The following is a 15,824-nucleotide window of genomic DNA, read 5'->3' as shown; positions in this document are numbered from 1 at the left end:
CTACTCATCCTTTGACATACTTGTCTTTCTTGGTGGCTTCTTAATCCTCTCGCTGTCAAGTTCACTCTCAGAAACTAAGCTGATGAATCAGAATCTGATGAGCCTGATGAACTAGAATAATCATCATTAGAGGTACATTCATCTGACGTAGGTAAAGACTTTTGCTGCTGCATTATAAGCCTTGGGAAATTCTTCAAATACTGACGTAAACTGTCGGTGATACCACCAAGACCAACGGAAGTAAAGAAATTGATAGCAAACCGAGAATCCTTGAAACTGTTCTTTGGAAAAATTGAATCCAAAGACTCTTGCAGTGTTGGATCATTCAATTTTTCTTTAAGTCGCATTATACCCAGCTGCTCTGCCAGCTCCTGAAAAAGAATCTTTATAAAAATACGGGAAGAGGAAGTAGTATCTTCCTCTGTCAGCCGTATATAGGCAAGAGAATGCCACGAGAGAGCATTTGTACCAAACAAGTGAGCAAAAAACTTTGCAACATTGCGTAGCTTGTTAGTCTCTAACCTGTGTATCATAGAATACTGTTGTACAAAACACTTATCAAAACATTCCTGATAATTTTTATTGATCATACAGAACCTTTGCGCAAGAAGTCCATAATAACGGAGGTATGTTCTCTCTTGACTGCAGCATTCTAAGAGCATGATGCACAACTCCATCTCTTGACCAGGTTCAAGCTTGATCTTTAGTAGCTTATGACCAGCTTCCTCAAAATCAACACTTGACATAATTGTCAAGTAAAATGTGCGTCTTAAATTGACCAAGTCTGTCTCTGTCTCGTCCTGTATTCTCAGCGTTTCTTCATCTTCCTTCTCATCATCTGAATCATCACCTGAATCATTCTCTCCTTCTGCTTCCTCGGAAGAAGCATCTCCAAGAATATCTTTCTTCAGTTTTTCATATGCTGCCTCGTGCTCTAAGAACTCGAGATCTGGCTTGAAAACATCCAAATCGGCTTCTTGATCAAGTTCATCTCCCAGGGAAACTTCATGCGTTACCTGGTCTTCTTGCTCTACAAGGTCCAATTCTGCACACACAGCTGGATGACCCTCGAACTTAACTTTGCGAATTGCAAAAAGACTTTCAATTAAAAACTGCACTCGTTTGTCAATTTCCCCCTCATGGAGAATGACTCTAAGTCTTTCGAAAATCCCATTGAGACCTTTCGGTGAAAGGTCTTGCAACAAAGACCCACATTCTTTTACGAACCCAACAGCAACCTCTGTGCTATCATCTGTAGGATTCTCTAGTAAGAGGGTGAGAACTTCCAAGGCAATAATCTCATGTGCAACTTGTTGATTCACCAAATGTGCTATGAATTTTGCTGCTGATATCAACATTTGCTTGTCATTGCGTTTGTATGCCCTCTTGAGCTGCAAAACAGTTCTTCGCAACAGCAGATTGCCGAGTTCTGGATACTTTGTATTTACCACAGCAACCAAGGCAGCAAAAACATCTGTAAATGCAGGGGATGCCATTTGGGATTTCATGCAAGACCTACAAAATATACCCCTTCCGCGGATGATATTCTCTGCAAGCAACTCTGGAATGATATTCTTGATGTTGGATGCATTTACCTTGTTTACTAACCCATTGATACTCTTCCGAAGGGCATCCCATGTTATGCGCTGGTATTCCACACTACTCTTGTCCTGCTCATCTTTCACTAGTCGAGCCAGCTTGAATGGGGGAATGTAAATACCACCACTTCTTCCTAGACCCTTCACGGTCTCTCTCACAGAAACTTCGCCATTCCCATTCTGAGATTTCTGAGATGGAGAGGTAACACCAGAAATTTTCAGTTCCACTGCCTCTCTTTTCCTCTTGTTTCCAGAAGCCGCTTTATCGCATAATTTGTGATAATTTCTATCAGCTGTCTCCTTATAACCATCTTTTTCTTCAAGCATGTCGCTGTTGCGAGCTCTGTCAATCTTGGGCTGCCAATTCTCAGTCACCTTTTCAGATCTCCTCATTTTTGTATATCTGTCATGATCTTCGTGTCTTGTCATGTTTCTGTCCCAATCCCTTTTTCTATCTCTTCCGGCTATACCGCGATTCCTCTCATTCCTGGGCTCCTTGAGAGAAACCCTGATTCTGGAAATCTCTCGCACAAAAGACGTATTTCGCCTGCCTGTTGCATGTTTCCTATCCACGCCATTCTCTCGCTTCCCGTATTCTTCAAACGAAATTTCGCCTTCTGATAACTGTTTCCCAGCCGAAAGTCTCTCCCAATTTCGCTCACAGATGATCATATTTTAGGTCTCAGCTGCAATGGCTAATTCAGATTCACCCCTGCAACATTTTTTTAAAAAACTTATCATCAAAATTTGCAAGGGTTTTTTAAGGCAGATCCATTTTTCTTAGAACCAGAGAAAGAAAGATCTAATGGACTTACCTGGGGCAAGAAGAGCCTTAATCCGCTCGCTTTACCGCACAACCGGGCACAAGAACAAACAAAAAAATGTCAATGAATCACAAGCAAATAAATGACACTTTATAAAGAATGAGCGCTAATTTTGGCAACATGCACTTGTTGCATGGAATCACAAATACAAATACTTTATTAAGAATGAGGGCTAATTTTGGCAACATGTACTTGTGGCATGGAATAGCACTTGCATCTGGAGGAGCAAAGGTGCAAGTCTTCATTTTTAGTTGGACATTGAATTAAAATGAAAGGAGACATAAAAGCTTGAAAAATAATTTAAATATTATTAATTTAAAATAGTTATATCTAGTTGTTCTTTTAAATTCATACACACTTATTATAAAACTTAAAGAAATGTAGATGGGGAAAAGAAACAAAAAAAAGTTAAATTGGTACGTACATTTTTTCCACAAAGTAATCTATTTTTGAAGAAAAATAGTAGAATCTTTTGACACTTTTCTGTTTACAAGGTAATATGTTGTTTGTACTCAAAACAAATATAAAGGATTTCAAGAAGCAAAAGTCTGGATAATATGATTTGCATTTTCACAAGGGTCATTTTCTCACCATACCTATAACACAACAATGTTCTGTAATGGCTTTGAGGGGTTTCAGCTAGCGAGGGTTTGCTCTGTGCATCCCGTGGAGCCTCTTTACCAGGTAGTTCTAATATTTTTTCATTCTCCTTTCCTCATTTTTATGTTATTCCTCGCATATCGATAGGTTGTACATGTAAATTGTGAGTTCTTTAGATAAGATATACAAAAACCTGTGCATATTGTTTCAGGAGTGATGCAGAGTTGAGAGGAGTTATATACAAACTTTTTCATCTATGATGATTGTGGCAATAATGAGTAGGTAATTTGTATAGTAAAAGGATTTCAAAAATTGTTCAAACTGTATAGGCTAACATTTGCTTTATGCAGCATAAATTAAAGTATATTTTGTGCGACTCTGCCAATACATTTTATTCTTATTTAGTTTCAGTATGCATATTGATATTGTATCAATTGATGGAATATATATTGGGAATCAATATAGTTTGTCCAATTGAGGTTGACTTTGCAAATGTGAGACCCAGACAGGAAGGGGCTGTAAATGTGAGGAAGTTGAAGCTGCTAAGGAGGTCGTCAGGTGGGTAAAATCGATTCAAACAAGCTTCTATTGAAACTAAAGTAATTGTGATGGAAACTACAGTAAGCCACCGAAGCCTTAAATTAATTGTGATGGAAACTACAGTAAGCTTTCTAGTTCTCTAGTTTGGGTTTCCATTCTTCTTCATATTTTATTCTTTCATTTCTTCCAGTTCATGTTAGGAATGTTTGTTATTTCCACCACTTGACAGTAAAGAGAGGGTTTAAGCTCTTGTCGAAACATCCAGGAATTGCTGCGTATAGAAAAATATAGATAAAGAACTATGTGATGTAAGATTATTGTACTGCTCTTTCACGTATGAAGATAGTTTCATTTGCACCTTAATTTAGTGCCCCAGAAGGTCTCAGCCACTAGATAATTTCACCTATTTAATTTGGTCCACTAGATATCAAGGGTTGCACCTTACTTTAGTATTCCACATTTTGAAAGAGAGGTAACGTAATTATGTGTTGTGCACAAGTTGTAGTTTTGTGTAATTTAGTGTCCCACATTTTGAAACAGAGCAGCACGACACAACTGCATGACATTTGTAGGATTCTGTTTTGGAGTTCCTTCCCAAGGTGAGATGAGATTAATTTAAATTGCCATGAATTATATTGCTCATGGATGGACGATGGAGAGTGGTATGCTCATTTCAGTTCTCATTTTCTATGTTATTCCTGTTATCAAAATGTGTACTACTTTAGTATAGATGATTTCAGGTCTAGTTATAGGACCTGGCTCTGCAAAAATAACCTCAGTCTGTCCATTTCATTTTAGTAAACTACTAAAATTAGATTTTTCCCAATTTCAGCCTTGTTACTTGATATAGGAAATGTTCATTTTATGCTTTTGTTTAGTAAAATAGACTATGGTTTCATCATTTATATTGTTAAGTTCAAGTTTTTCAACATGATTATATTTGTGATATTGCTATCAGCATTTAACTGTGTAGTCATATCACAGTTAAATTCTAATAATATTAATACAATTTGACTTAGAATAATTCTATTGTTTACTATTGATTTAATTTACTGGATTCAATGAATTTGTCCATTGGCTCCATCAGCTAGTGTTTTCATGTTTAGATGAAGTTTTTCTTTGAGAGAACCTTTTATCTGATAGATTTGGTTTTGAATCAATTGTTTGTTGTTCTGTTGGGCTTAAGATTTATGTAGCAGTGACACTCCGGCATTATTAAGACTACTGTGAGATATTGTGATGATTTCATGCTTTATCTATTTTTTCACATTGTGCATGTGCCATCCAAATAGTTTCTTAGATCGCTTCCCTAAATTATAACACCATAGCCATGCGAAGAAGGCATTAATTGAAGAACTATGAATGAAAAATTTTTCATTCCTTTCATCAAAATCGGATGATGTTTTTAAATTCCTTCATTTTCATGTTTTCCATCATTTATAGCAAATTCAGCTTAGTGGCCTCCGACATCATCATCATATACCATTGTAAACATGTCTTTGTAAGTTCTTATACATGTAAACATGTCTTTGTAAGTTCTTATATATGTAAACATGTCTTTGTAAGTTCTTACTTTCAATATATGTTTTATATTGCTTTTATTTGTGTTCAACTATTTTGATATACATTTTGAATTTTGAACCTCTGGTATACAACTTAGCTTTCCATGTCTGCATACTAAATGTCAACTATTTTCAAACTTGAACATAGGGAGAAGGGGGAGAATGGAGAGAGAGTGGGAGTGGGATAGACGAAGGGAGGGAGGGAGAGGCAAAGTGTAGGAGGGATGAAAAGGGAAGAGGGAGGGAATGAGGTAGAGGGAAAGGGAGGGTGAATGGAGAGAGGGGGAGTGGGATGGAGGAAGGGAGGGAGAGGGGGAGGGACAAAGGGAGAGTGTGGGAGGGAGGATTGAGGGAGAGGGAAGGGGGGAAAGGTGGGGGAAGGAGGGAGGGAGAAGGAAATGAAGGGAGTAGGGGAGGAGGATGAGGGAAAGAGGGACATAGGGAGAGGGGAAGAGGGAGGGAGGGAGGGAGAGAGGGGGAACAAAGGGATAGTGTAGGAGGGAGGAGAAGTAGGGGGTGGGGGAGGAGAGAAGAGGAAGGAGGAAGGAGGGATGAGGGAGGGCGGGAGAGAATAGGGGAAGGAGGAAGGGGGGAAAGGGGGGGAAGAGGGAGGGAACGAGGTAGAGGGAAAGGGAGGGTGAATGGAGAGAGGGGGAGTGGGATGGAGGAAGGGAGGGAGAGGGGGAGGGACACAGGGAGAGTGTGGGAGGGAGGATTGAGGGAGAGGGAAGGGGGGAAAGGTGGGGGAAGGAGGGAGGGAGAAGGAAACGAAGGGAGTAGGGGAGGAGGATGAGGGAAAGAGGGACATAGGGAGAGGGGAAGAGGGAGGGAGAGAGAGAGGGGGAACAAAGGGATAGTGTAGGAGGGAGGAGAAGTAGGGGGTGGGGGAGGAGAGAAGAGGAAGGAGGAAGGAGGGATGAGGGAGGGAGGGAGAGAATAGGGGAAGGAGGAAGGGAGACAAAGGGAGGAAGAGGGGTGGGAAGGGTGACTGGAAGAGAAGGGAGATGGAGAGAGAGGGGGGGCGAGTAGAGAGGGAGAGATAATAAGAGAGAGAAAGGGGACAGAAAAAGGGAGAGTGTGGGAGGGAGAAAGAGGGAGATGGAGCGGGGGAGGGAGTGGGATGAAGGGAGGGAGGAAGAGTGGTGGGGAGAGTGGGCAGAGGAGGTGAGAGATGGAGAGAGGGGGAGAATAGAGAGGGAGAGATAATGAGAGAGAGAGAGAGAGGAGAGGGACAAAGGGAGAGTGTGGGAGGGAGGAAGAGGGAGATGGAGAGGGGGAGGGGATGTGAGGAAGGGAGAAGGAAGGGAGGGACAAAGGGGGAGGGGGAGAATAGAGAAGGAGAGGAAGAGGGAAACAAAGAGAGGGAGGGAGAGAGAAACAAAGGGAGGAGGAGGGAAAGATGTACATAGGGAGAAGGGGAAAAGAGAAGAGAGGAGGGATGGGGGAGGAAGAGGGGGGATGGGGTAGGAAGAAGAGGGAGATGGAGAGGGGGGGGTGGGCGAGGGAGGGATAAGGAAAGGGAGGTAGGGAGAGGGGGAGGGACAAAGGGAGAGTGTGGGAGGGAGGAGAAGTGGGTGGGGGAGTGGGGGGAAGAGGATGGAGGAAGGATGGAGGAGGGAGGGAGGGAGAGAATAGGGGAAGGAGGAAGGGAGAGGGAGAGGGGGAGGGGGAGGGGTGAGGGAGTGACAAAGGGAGTGTATGGGAGGGAGGAGAAGTGGGGTGGAGGAGGGTGGGGGAGAACAAGAAGGATGGAGGAGGGATGAGGGAGGGAGGGAGAGAATAGGGGAAGGAGGAAGGGAGAGGGAGGGAGGGAAGGAGGGAAAGAGGGAGGAAGAGGGGTGGGGAGGGTGGGCGGAGGAGGAGGGAGATGGAGAGGGGGGGGATAACAAAAAGGGAGAGGGAGAGATAATAAGGTGGGGGGGGGGGGAGAGGAAGAATGGAGAGAGAGGGGGAGTGAGATGGAGGAAGGGAGGGAGAGGGGGAGAGACAAAGGAAGAGTGTGGAAGGGTGGATGGGGGAAAGCGAAGGGAGGGAGGGGTGGGTCAGAGGGAGGGACAAAGTAAGAGTGTTGGAGGGAGGACAAGGGGAGAGGGAAGGAGGGGGAGGGGAGAGGCAAAGAGGGAGAGAGAGGGGAGAGGGGGAAGAATAGGGAGGGTGAGGGAGGGAGAGAAGGGGGGAGAATAGAGGAGAGGGAGAATAAGGAAAGGGAGGGAGGGAGAGGGAAACCGAGGGAAATAGGGACATAGGGAGAGGGGGGAAAGAGAAGAGAGGAGGGATGGAGGAGGAGGAGGGAGGAAGTGGGGGATGGGGAAGGAGGAATAGGGACATGTAGAGGGCAAGTGGGAGGGAGGGAGGGAGAAGGAAAGGGAGGGACAAAGGGAGATTGTGGGAGGGAGGAGAAGTGGGGAAGGCAGGGAGGGAGGGAGAGGGAAATGGGGGGAGTAGGGGATGAAGGGGGAGGAAGGGAGAGCAGGTGGGAAGTGGGGTAGGGAGGGAGTAGGAGAGGGAGGGAGAGAGAGGGAGAGAGGGTGGGGGGAGGGGGGATAGGGTGCAAGGGAGGGAGTCAAAGGAAAAAAGAAGGGGGAGGGAGGGAAGGAGAGGGGGAGATTAGAGAGAGAGAGAGAGAGAGAGAGAGAGAGAGAGAGAGAGAGAGAGGGTGTGTGGAAGAGATTATAATTTGATTAATTTGGATTTCATTAGAATCTAAAGATGATGAGATATTTGCAATTTAGCACAACTCTGTTCTTATAGTATTTTTTATTAGTTAAGGATCACAATTCTTGGTCATAAAAATTATGTATGGATTTATCATTATTTTCGGATTGTAAGTTTTTCTTGAAATGACTACAATTAATTTTTTAAAAACTAACATTGTTATCAATTCAACGCAATGTTGGCAGCCTCTAAAAGGGACTTAACATTGTACAACAATAATTGAAGTAAAGGCTATGGAAGTATGGAGTTTAAGGATTGAAATACCTACAAGTGTCATCCAAAACTATAATTTGTAAGCTTTAATATGAATATAATGCTATACTTATTTAAAATAGAACTTGAAAAGTATAGCATTGAGTTTTAAATTTAAATATAAGCACTAATAATAGAATCCTCTCATGGTTTTTCCCTAAATATAAATACACAAGTTGGTGAATGTCACATGGCCATAGAGGTGATTATAATATTATAATTATGGCCATAAGGATTGTTACAATAATATAAATTCTCTTTAAAATTATCAAGACAATATTGGGATAGGCCTAGCGGGTACACAACCACGAGAATAGATACTAGATATTGAGGGGAGAGTTAACAAAAATCAAGTGTACAAAATCCCCACTTTGTATAATGTCCATTCTTGTGGTTGCATAATCATCTCACTTGAAAAACTTGGAAAGTATAGCATTGAATGCTAAATTTAATTGTATCATCTTAAAATGGAAGCACTTCCATCTTGGTAGGTTTAACACCCTCTTTTAGTACATTTATCATGATGTATTTACATTTAGGATGCATTTTGCACTTGATTCCTTTGTTCTAGGAGAAATTAGGTTAGGATCTTGAAGATTCTCCTTAATTTTCCTCCTTTATGGCTTTATTTTTTGGGTAGGACTTAGGAATAGGTCTTCCTAGCCTTCATCATATTCATTATAGGATTTTGTGCTTATTCTTGGCATTCAATCCTATTATGATATCATTTCTAGGTTTCTGGGTATCCTCGAGACTTGCTGTTTTTTGCTCTGGTTGGGTTTTGACCCCTAGGTTGACCCTGACCTAGGGCAAGGTCAACCAAGTTGACCCCAGCTTAGGGCAGGGTTGAGGTCATCCTTGACCTAGGTCATGGATGAAGTCATCCTTGACCCTCTTAGGGATTTGATCCCCCTTTTCAAATTTTGGTCCTAGAAGTCCTCGAAATCAATGTCGGGCTCTCAGATCCAAATGCAGAAGGGTTTTAATTTGAGATTCATTTATTTCTTTTCCCTCCTTAGTTGGTTATTGTGATTGGACCATAACTCAAGGTGAAATTTGAATTATGGATCCTCACATTACTCTAGGAGACTCTTATTTTCATCTATCTACAACTAGAACTAGAAGGACAACTAGAGTCAAGAGACAACACTATGAAGATGTAAGATTGCAAGAGAATGATGTAGAAGATCAAGCTATTATGGATATCAAGCATTTTTAAAGAATTGTGAACATCTATTTGGAGAAAGAGAGACCCAATCTTCCTTGATCTATCATTATCAATATTCAAGCATTAAAAGATACAATCAAGGGGTAACAATTATAGATTATGAGTTTGGTAGGAGTTCTTTAGCCTTGGGGGCTTGGTATTATTTCCTCTCTTAGTCAAGTCTATGTATTAATTTCTCATACAAATATATTCATGCTAGGGTTTCAATCTAGTAGATTAGATCTTGGTATAACACATTCAATACAACACACATTCTATTATATTTGGCTATTCACGGAGGTGGAAATCACCAAAATAGGGTTTTGACTAGGGCAAAACCCTTTATAGCCCCAAAACCCTACTTTCAGATATATGCAAGTGTTGTTTGGAAGATCAGAGTACAGATTTGGATACCCTTTCTGGAAACCTTTCAAGATTTGCGAATGAAACTTTCATTAGAGTAGTATAGGTCAAGGTCAACTTTTTGGGGCACAATTGTGCCCCAGGTTAAGATTGTGCCCCACCAACTAGGTCAAGGTCGACTTGCCCTCAGAAGGATAAAAAAAATTTGGGTTTTTTTTGTCTTGATATTTTCACTCCATAACAAAATACAGATTTTCTAGAAATTGTGCATAAACATCAGAAATTAGGTGTTTCCAGATTGGTGCTATTTTGAGGTATGTATCCTATCTAGTCAAATTTCAAACATTTCTATTACTTATTTCATATTAACTCTAAAACAATATATGAATAGTGGTGAATGTCTTACACATTGTTAGAGATCTATTTTTTCCCTATTCATTAATAATAAGTACTACTAATAGAGTCCTCTCATGGTTGTTCCCTAAATATAAATACAAAGTAGGAAAATGTCACATGGTCATAGAGATGATTATAATTTTATAATTATGGCCATAAGGATTATTACAATAATATAAACTCTCTTTAAAATTGTCAAGACAATATTGGGATAGGCATAAGGGCTACATAGCCATGATAATAGATACTATATTGAGGAGGTACTTGACAAATATTAAGTGCTTTGTATAATGTCCATTACTGTGGTTGCATAGTTGGTGCCTACATGTTTCACTTCAAAAATAATTACAAGATATTTTACCTCTACAACAAGGGAAAATAGCTTTATTCATAGTAATTAATCTTCTAGTGGATGTGATAGTTGTCACAATCCAATGTTTGGTTACAAAAATGATTATCAGAGGTAGAAAAGTTACATGATAAACAATGGATATTAGAGTACAAATAGCTATAATGGTGGGTAGTAAAACTGATGAAGGGCCACACCACCCGGTGTTGACAATTTGAATAGGTTAGAAATTTTGATGTTGTCATTTATGGAAACATATCAGTCATATAAAGTGGGAAGATCATGAAGATGAAGTTATGGCATGTATATTTAGAAATTTCTCTAAGTGTCATACAATTCATCTAGCAAAACAAAGAAATTTATGGTTGGTGAGATTCATAGGCATATCATGGAAATGTGTGGAGTTAGGTAAGGATACATGCCATCATGATGATGGTGTATTCATGTGAGAAAGTTGGTCTAGACAATATAGACAAAGTTATAGATAGATTCCTAGTTACAACAATATATAGGTAGAATAGAGCAGGTAGAATAGAGCATGACAGAGAAATGAGTATTTCGAGTTAAGGAATTATTTTGTTTACAAATTAATTACTTAACTAATTAGGGATGATATCCTATATGTTAACCTCGAGTTAGTGAAAGTTAATTTTGTATTTTCATAATTGTATAAAGGCATGAAGTCTGACTAGGCAAATAATTTTAATTAGCAAGCTATAAAGGAAATATTATTATATGCAAAGTTTTGTGAAAGTGTGTATGGTATTATTGATATACAAATTGTGGTGTATGATTAGAGGAATGTGAACTGAGATAAAAAAATTTAAACAGAAGCCAAGGCAATATCAGATATTGAAGATATCGACAACAGTTTATAAAAGGTTTTGTATCTATCTCTTTGTATTGAAGGAACTATATTGTATATTGGATGTTTGGGTAGTGGGCTCATCTTGCATACATTTTATATTGGTATATATCAACTCCTAATAGGGTTGAGGCTTCTAACAAGGCCTAGTCTTCAAACAAGGATTGAGACACTATCCAGATGTAATATACTCTTAACCGAGATAATATCTTTCAAAAGATACTTTTGATTAGTGGATCATTTTGTGGGTACCATCCCCATTAGGGTTTTCCCTTGGACGAGATATAGTGTAATGAGTTCTCTTATTGCATGGTTACTTTTCATTCACATGCAAGTTATAAGATTGCTAATAATATTCAATTTTGGGCTAAAGTTTGTAAAATACTAATTTACACCCCCCTCCCCCCTGAATTATTTTTTATTTCTAATAATTGGTATTAGAGCATAATTACTCAGAAGAGGCCTAACATCTTGAGTAAGATCCTTATGGATATGGAATAGTTACAAAAGAACCTAGAAGAATCCCTTGAGAAGATTGATATTATTAATGAAGAAAGAGATACATTGAAAGAAAGATATGAAGATGATAAAGATTACATTGGAAAATTGAAAGATAAAATTGATTATCTGAAATCTAAGAAAGAGCCTAAAGATCAAATCAAGGAGAATGATGAAGTTTCAAGATTGAAGAAAGAAAATGAGATCCTGGAGCATGAACCAAAGATTACTGATTAGAAATTGAGCACGAGGAAAGATGATAGCAAAATTGAGTCAAATTTGAAATATGAGAATGTAGATCTAAGATCTAATCCCACAAAAGTTACATCTGAGCTTGAATCAACTAAGTTGCAATATGAAGAACTTGAAAAGTAAAATATCATTGTGAAAGGAGAGTTAACCCATACCTTCTTATGATAAGACATGTCTTGGATATTTTGTTGGAGAAAAGACAACTAAGAAAACTAAAGCTAGAAAGGAACCTAATTCTAAAATTTATCAACCTATGCAAGATAAAGAAGATCTTAAAAAGATTGAGTCTGATGATGCAACCTAAACAATGCATAAATGCGAGAATGGCCATTGGCATGCACAATCTTTATTCGCCAAGAAATGCACAGATTGAAAGAGCTAACAAAAAAATCTCACAGAGCTAACAACAAAATTAACAATAAAAGAGCCACAAGAAATAACATAGAAAAAAATGAGACAAATTTCAATACTAAAAGAAATGAGATAAATTCAGTTGCTGAAACAAAACATGGTCACTTAACAAAACAAACATTCAACCAAAACAATTACAACACGCTGAAACAAAACACAGTCACTCAAGAAGACAAACATTCAATGAAAACAATTGCAATGGAAACCCTAATGTTGCAAAGCAGTTTCTCTACAATGATAAAAGACTTCTCCTACTTGTAATGACTTCGCCTAAGGTCTTTTAAGCATTTTTCCTTTAACGGCTTAAATCTTTTTTAACACTTTTTTTTTTTGTTTTATTTTTTCACTTTTTGCTTTTGTTTTCTAAACGACATTTTGTTTTTTCCTAATCGCATATTTTATCCCCTTTCTTTTAATAGTCATATTTTCATATTTTATGTCTATAGTGTTTAGAATTTTACAACTGGATCTTTGTTATAATTTGTTTTTATAATTATTATTATTATTTAGTTATGTCTTTGTTATAATTTTTTTAAAATAATAATTATGTTTTAGTTATGTAAAAGAAAGATGTGTAGTTTTATGTTGTAGTAAGTAGTTTCCATCTTAGATTGTAGGCTTGGTCAATGCTAATTTGTGATTAATGATATATAATTGTTCAAATTTTAAAATGATATTGCAATTTCATTATATTAATTTTCTAAAATAATTTTGAAATATAATCTATATGTATAATTTTTAAGCACTTATTATACTAAATTAAATTGATTAAAATAGGGGCCTCCCTTATTTCCTCTTTGGTTGTTTTGGTCAATGGGTCTCCTTCTATGTTCTTCAAACCCTCAAGGGGTTTAAGACAAGGTGGCCCACTTTCACCTATTCTCTTCATCATCTGAGTGGTTGGGAAGGATGATTTCTGCAAACAGGATATCTAGAGCTTTAAAAAGCATTAGACCTTCTTCAAGTCCCCTGGTGTTCTCTAACCATCAATTTTTGGATGAAACTATTTTAGCAAGGGGGGAGCCTTAGTTACAGAAGCCGGGGTGGTCAAAAATATATTGAGCTTGTACACTAGGGGTTTGAGACAATTTATCAATTGGAATAAGAGCTTTGTCTTCTTCATCAATACTCCGGCTATGAGATAGAGGAAGATAGTTGATATTCTAGTATGTGGCATAGGTAGCCTTCCCTTGACCTATCTGGTTCTCCCTGTGGGCCTCAAACCCCTCGATTCTTTCTAGACTAGTCTTATTGGAAGGTCTAATAAGAAATTGGCTGGATGGTTCAAGGTATAACCCTAAGCCAAGCTGGCAACAAAATGCTTATTTGTATACATCCTCTCCTACTAATCAGGAGCTCCTTTTGCCTAAGCTTCTTTGTGATAAGATGATTACTAGACCTAAATGTCACAAGAAACATAATAAAAAACTTATGAACCTTCCATTTTGCATGTATCATAATGTTCATGATCACTCTACTAATGATTGTCAATCTTTTCATTTTAATATTTAGAAACTTCTTTATTATAAGGTTATTTACATATCTCCTTATAATTAAATTTATATTAATCCACACTTATTTAGATAAAATTTAGGTCCATATTATACTGTGGGTCATGTAACATTGTTAGTCTCTCCCTTGGGGGCTCATTTTCATGCATGATCCATTTTTCCAATAGCATAATAGGCCCTCTTTTCCTATATTCCTACACTTGGGGGCATCCACTATTTCCTTTGGTTGAGTGTTACTTTTTTATCATGTCACATCCAATCTTATATTATTAGAAAGTGGTTTTTCATGGTAGATAGATCACTTAGCTTGGAGACTCATAATAGTGTGTTATCCTTCACAAGTATTTACTTTTTCATTTCTTGCACAGTGTCTCATTACATTATACCCTTCCATGAAATTATAGGAGGTGCGACCTTTATCCTTCTTCATCACTTCCTTAAGATGCCAAAATAATTATCCTTTTAAAAAGAATATTATAATTTTAATCTTCATTAAATATTTATAGATAATGTATATTTTATCTATGTAGATCATATTTTTTAATTAAAACAAAAAGTGGTTTTGAGGGGAACTAAAACACCTAACAAATAGATTTTCAAGTGGATCTAGAACCTCAAAAAGGTGAAATGCTACCAAATGAGAAAATAATATACTCTCCCAAAAATCACAAACATTAAGTGGCCTTACACTAGTGAGCATACAAAGCTCACTTCCTTTTAATGAGGGTTTTAACAAGAAGTTCCGATTAACCTAGTAAAAAGGATGAATTAAGATTTCCCTTTCCCTTCTTATGGGACCAAAGGGATGTATCAAAGGATGAAAAAGGATTCTTGGTGTGCTTACATTTAATTGATATCTAACCTTGTCCACGAAGAGGCCAACACACTGAATAGAACTAGATGAACCGTGGCTAAACACCACCCTAGACCCAAATTCAATCATAGGAACACCAACAAAATGACCGACTAGAACCCTATCACACACCAATATTTGTGTAGCAAGAACTAATCTAACAATTTCATAAAATACCTTAGTAGAAACACTAGTTAACCTAAGAGGAAACATATTAGGACCACCAACACAACCATCGCTAGAAGTGGCCACATCAACAATTGCATCATGAGGAGATATCAGACACCATTCCATGACCCAAAGGATTGGAACCAACCAATGACAACAATATATTGCTTGACCACCTAAGAAGAGCTCTTAAATACCATATAATATTGAGAAAAGACACCTTTTCCACTTTTTGACTCCCAAAGTTTTCTTCAAGAGAATCAATAGTATTTATGGGAAGTCCAATGATTGTAGCACACTTATTGTACCTAGCTAGATGACCTTTGATATTTTAGAAGTAAGCTCTTCATTTGTGGAGGAGAAAAAGTTGCAAAAAGAGATTGATGAAAACCAAGGTAATACACAAAAAAATCTGATTGAGTGCATACGCTACCCCAATATGGGGTATGAAGACACAAAAATGAATCCCTCTATCTGCAAATAAGTACTGGTTCTAAAAGAAAAAAAATTAGACACAATAAAAGTCATATGATAACAACTACAAATAGAAAAAAGCATGTGCATGGTCTCATCAATAGTAATTCACATGAGTGTAGTAAAGTCAAAGTTTTGCACAAAATACATTCAAAAAGAAAATGTGATTTATGATAACGATTAAAGGGCCCAAGAAAATATTGATTACATTGATAATTCCAAAAACTTGGTCAGAATCCCAAGGCACATAAAGAGGAATCCTATCAATCTTAGTAACAATTCCCAATTCTGGCCACCTTACAATGTTCTCCCATTTTTCATTTAAAGGTCTAGGTATACACTAACATTCATGAGTGTAAACAACAAGGAATTTTTCAATCATCTCT

The 15,824-nt window shown here is 38.1% G+C and overlaps 1 pseudogene across 1 annotated transcript; it reads right to left on the bottom strand.

The window, feature by feature from the left end:
- Positions 1–2,487, bottom strand: LOC149562685 (uncharacterized; annotated as a pseudogene). The gene is made up of 2 exons (XR_016364263.1): positions 2,414–2,487; positions 1–2,310 (listed from the first exon to the last, which is right to left on the bottom strand). The product of XR_016364263.1 is annotated as an uncharacterized LOC149562685 (transcript).
- Positions 2,488–15,824: the final 13,337 nt, after the last annotated feature.

Source organism: Cupressus sempervirens, chromosome 4 (assembly GCF_028749045.1).
Source record: "Cupressus sempervirens isolate cs-2001-9-10 chromosome 4, ASM2874904v1, whole genome shotgun sequence".
NCBI lineage: Eukaryota > Viridiplantae > Streptophyta > Pinopsida > Cupressales > Cupressaceae > Cupressus > Cupressus sempervirens.
The sequence above is the reverse complement of the archived record's forward strand: the minus strand, read 5'-3'. Positions and strand labels throughout refer to the sequence as shown.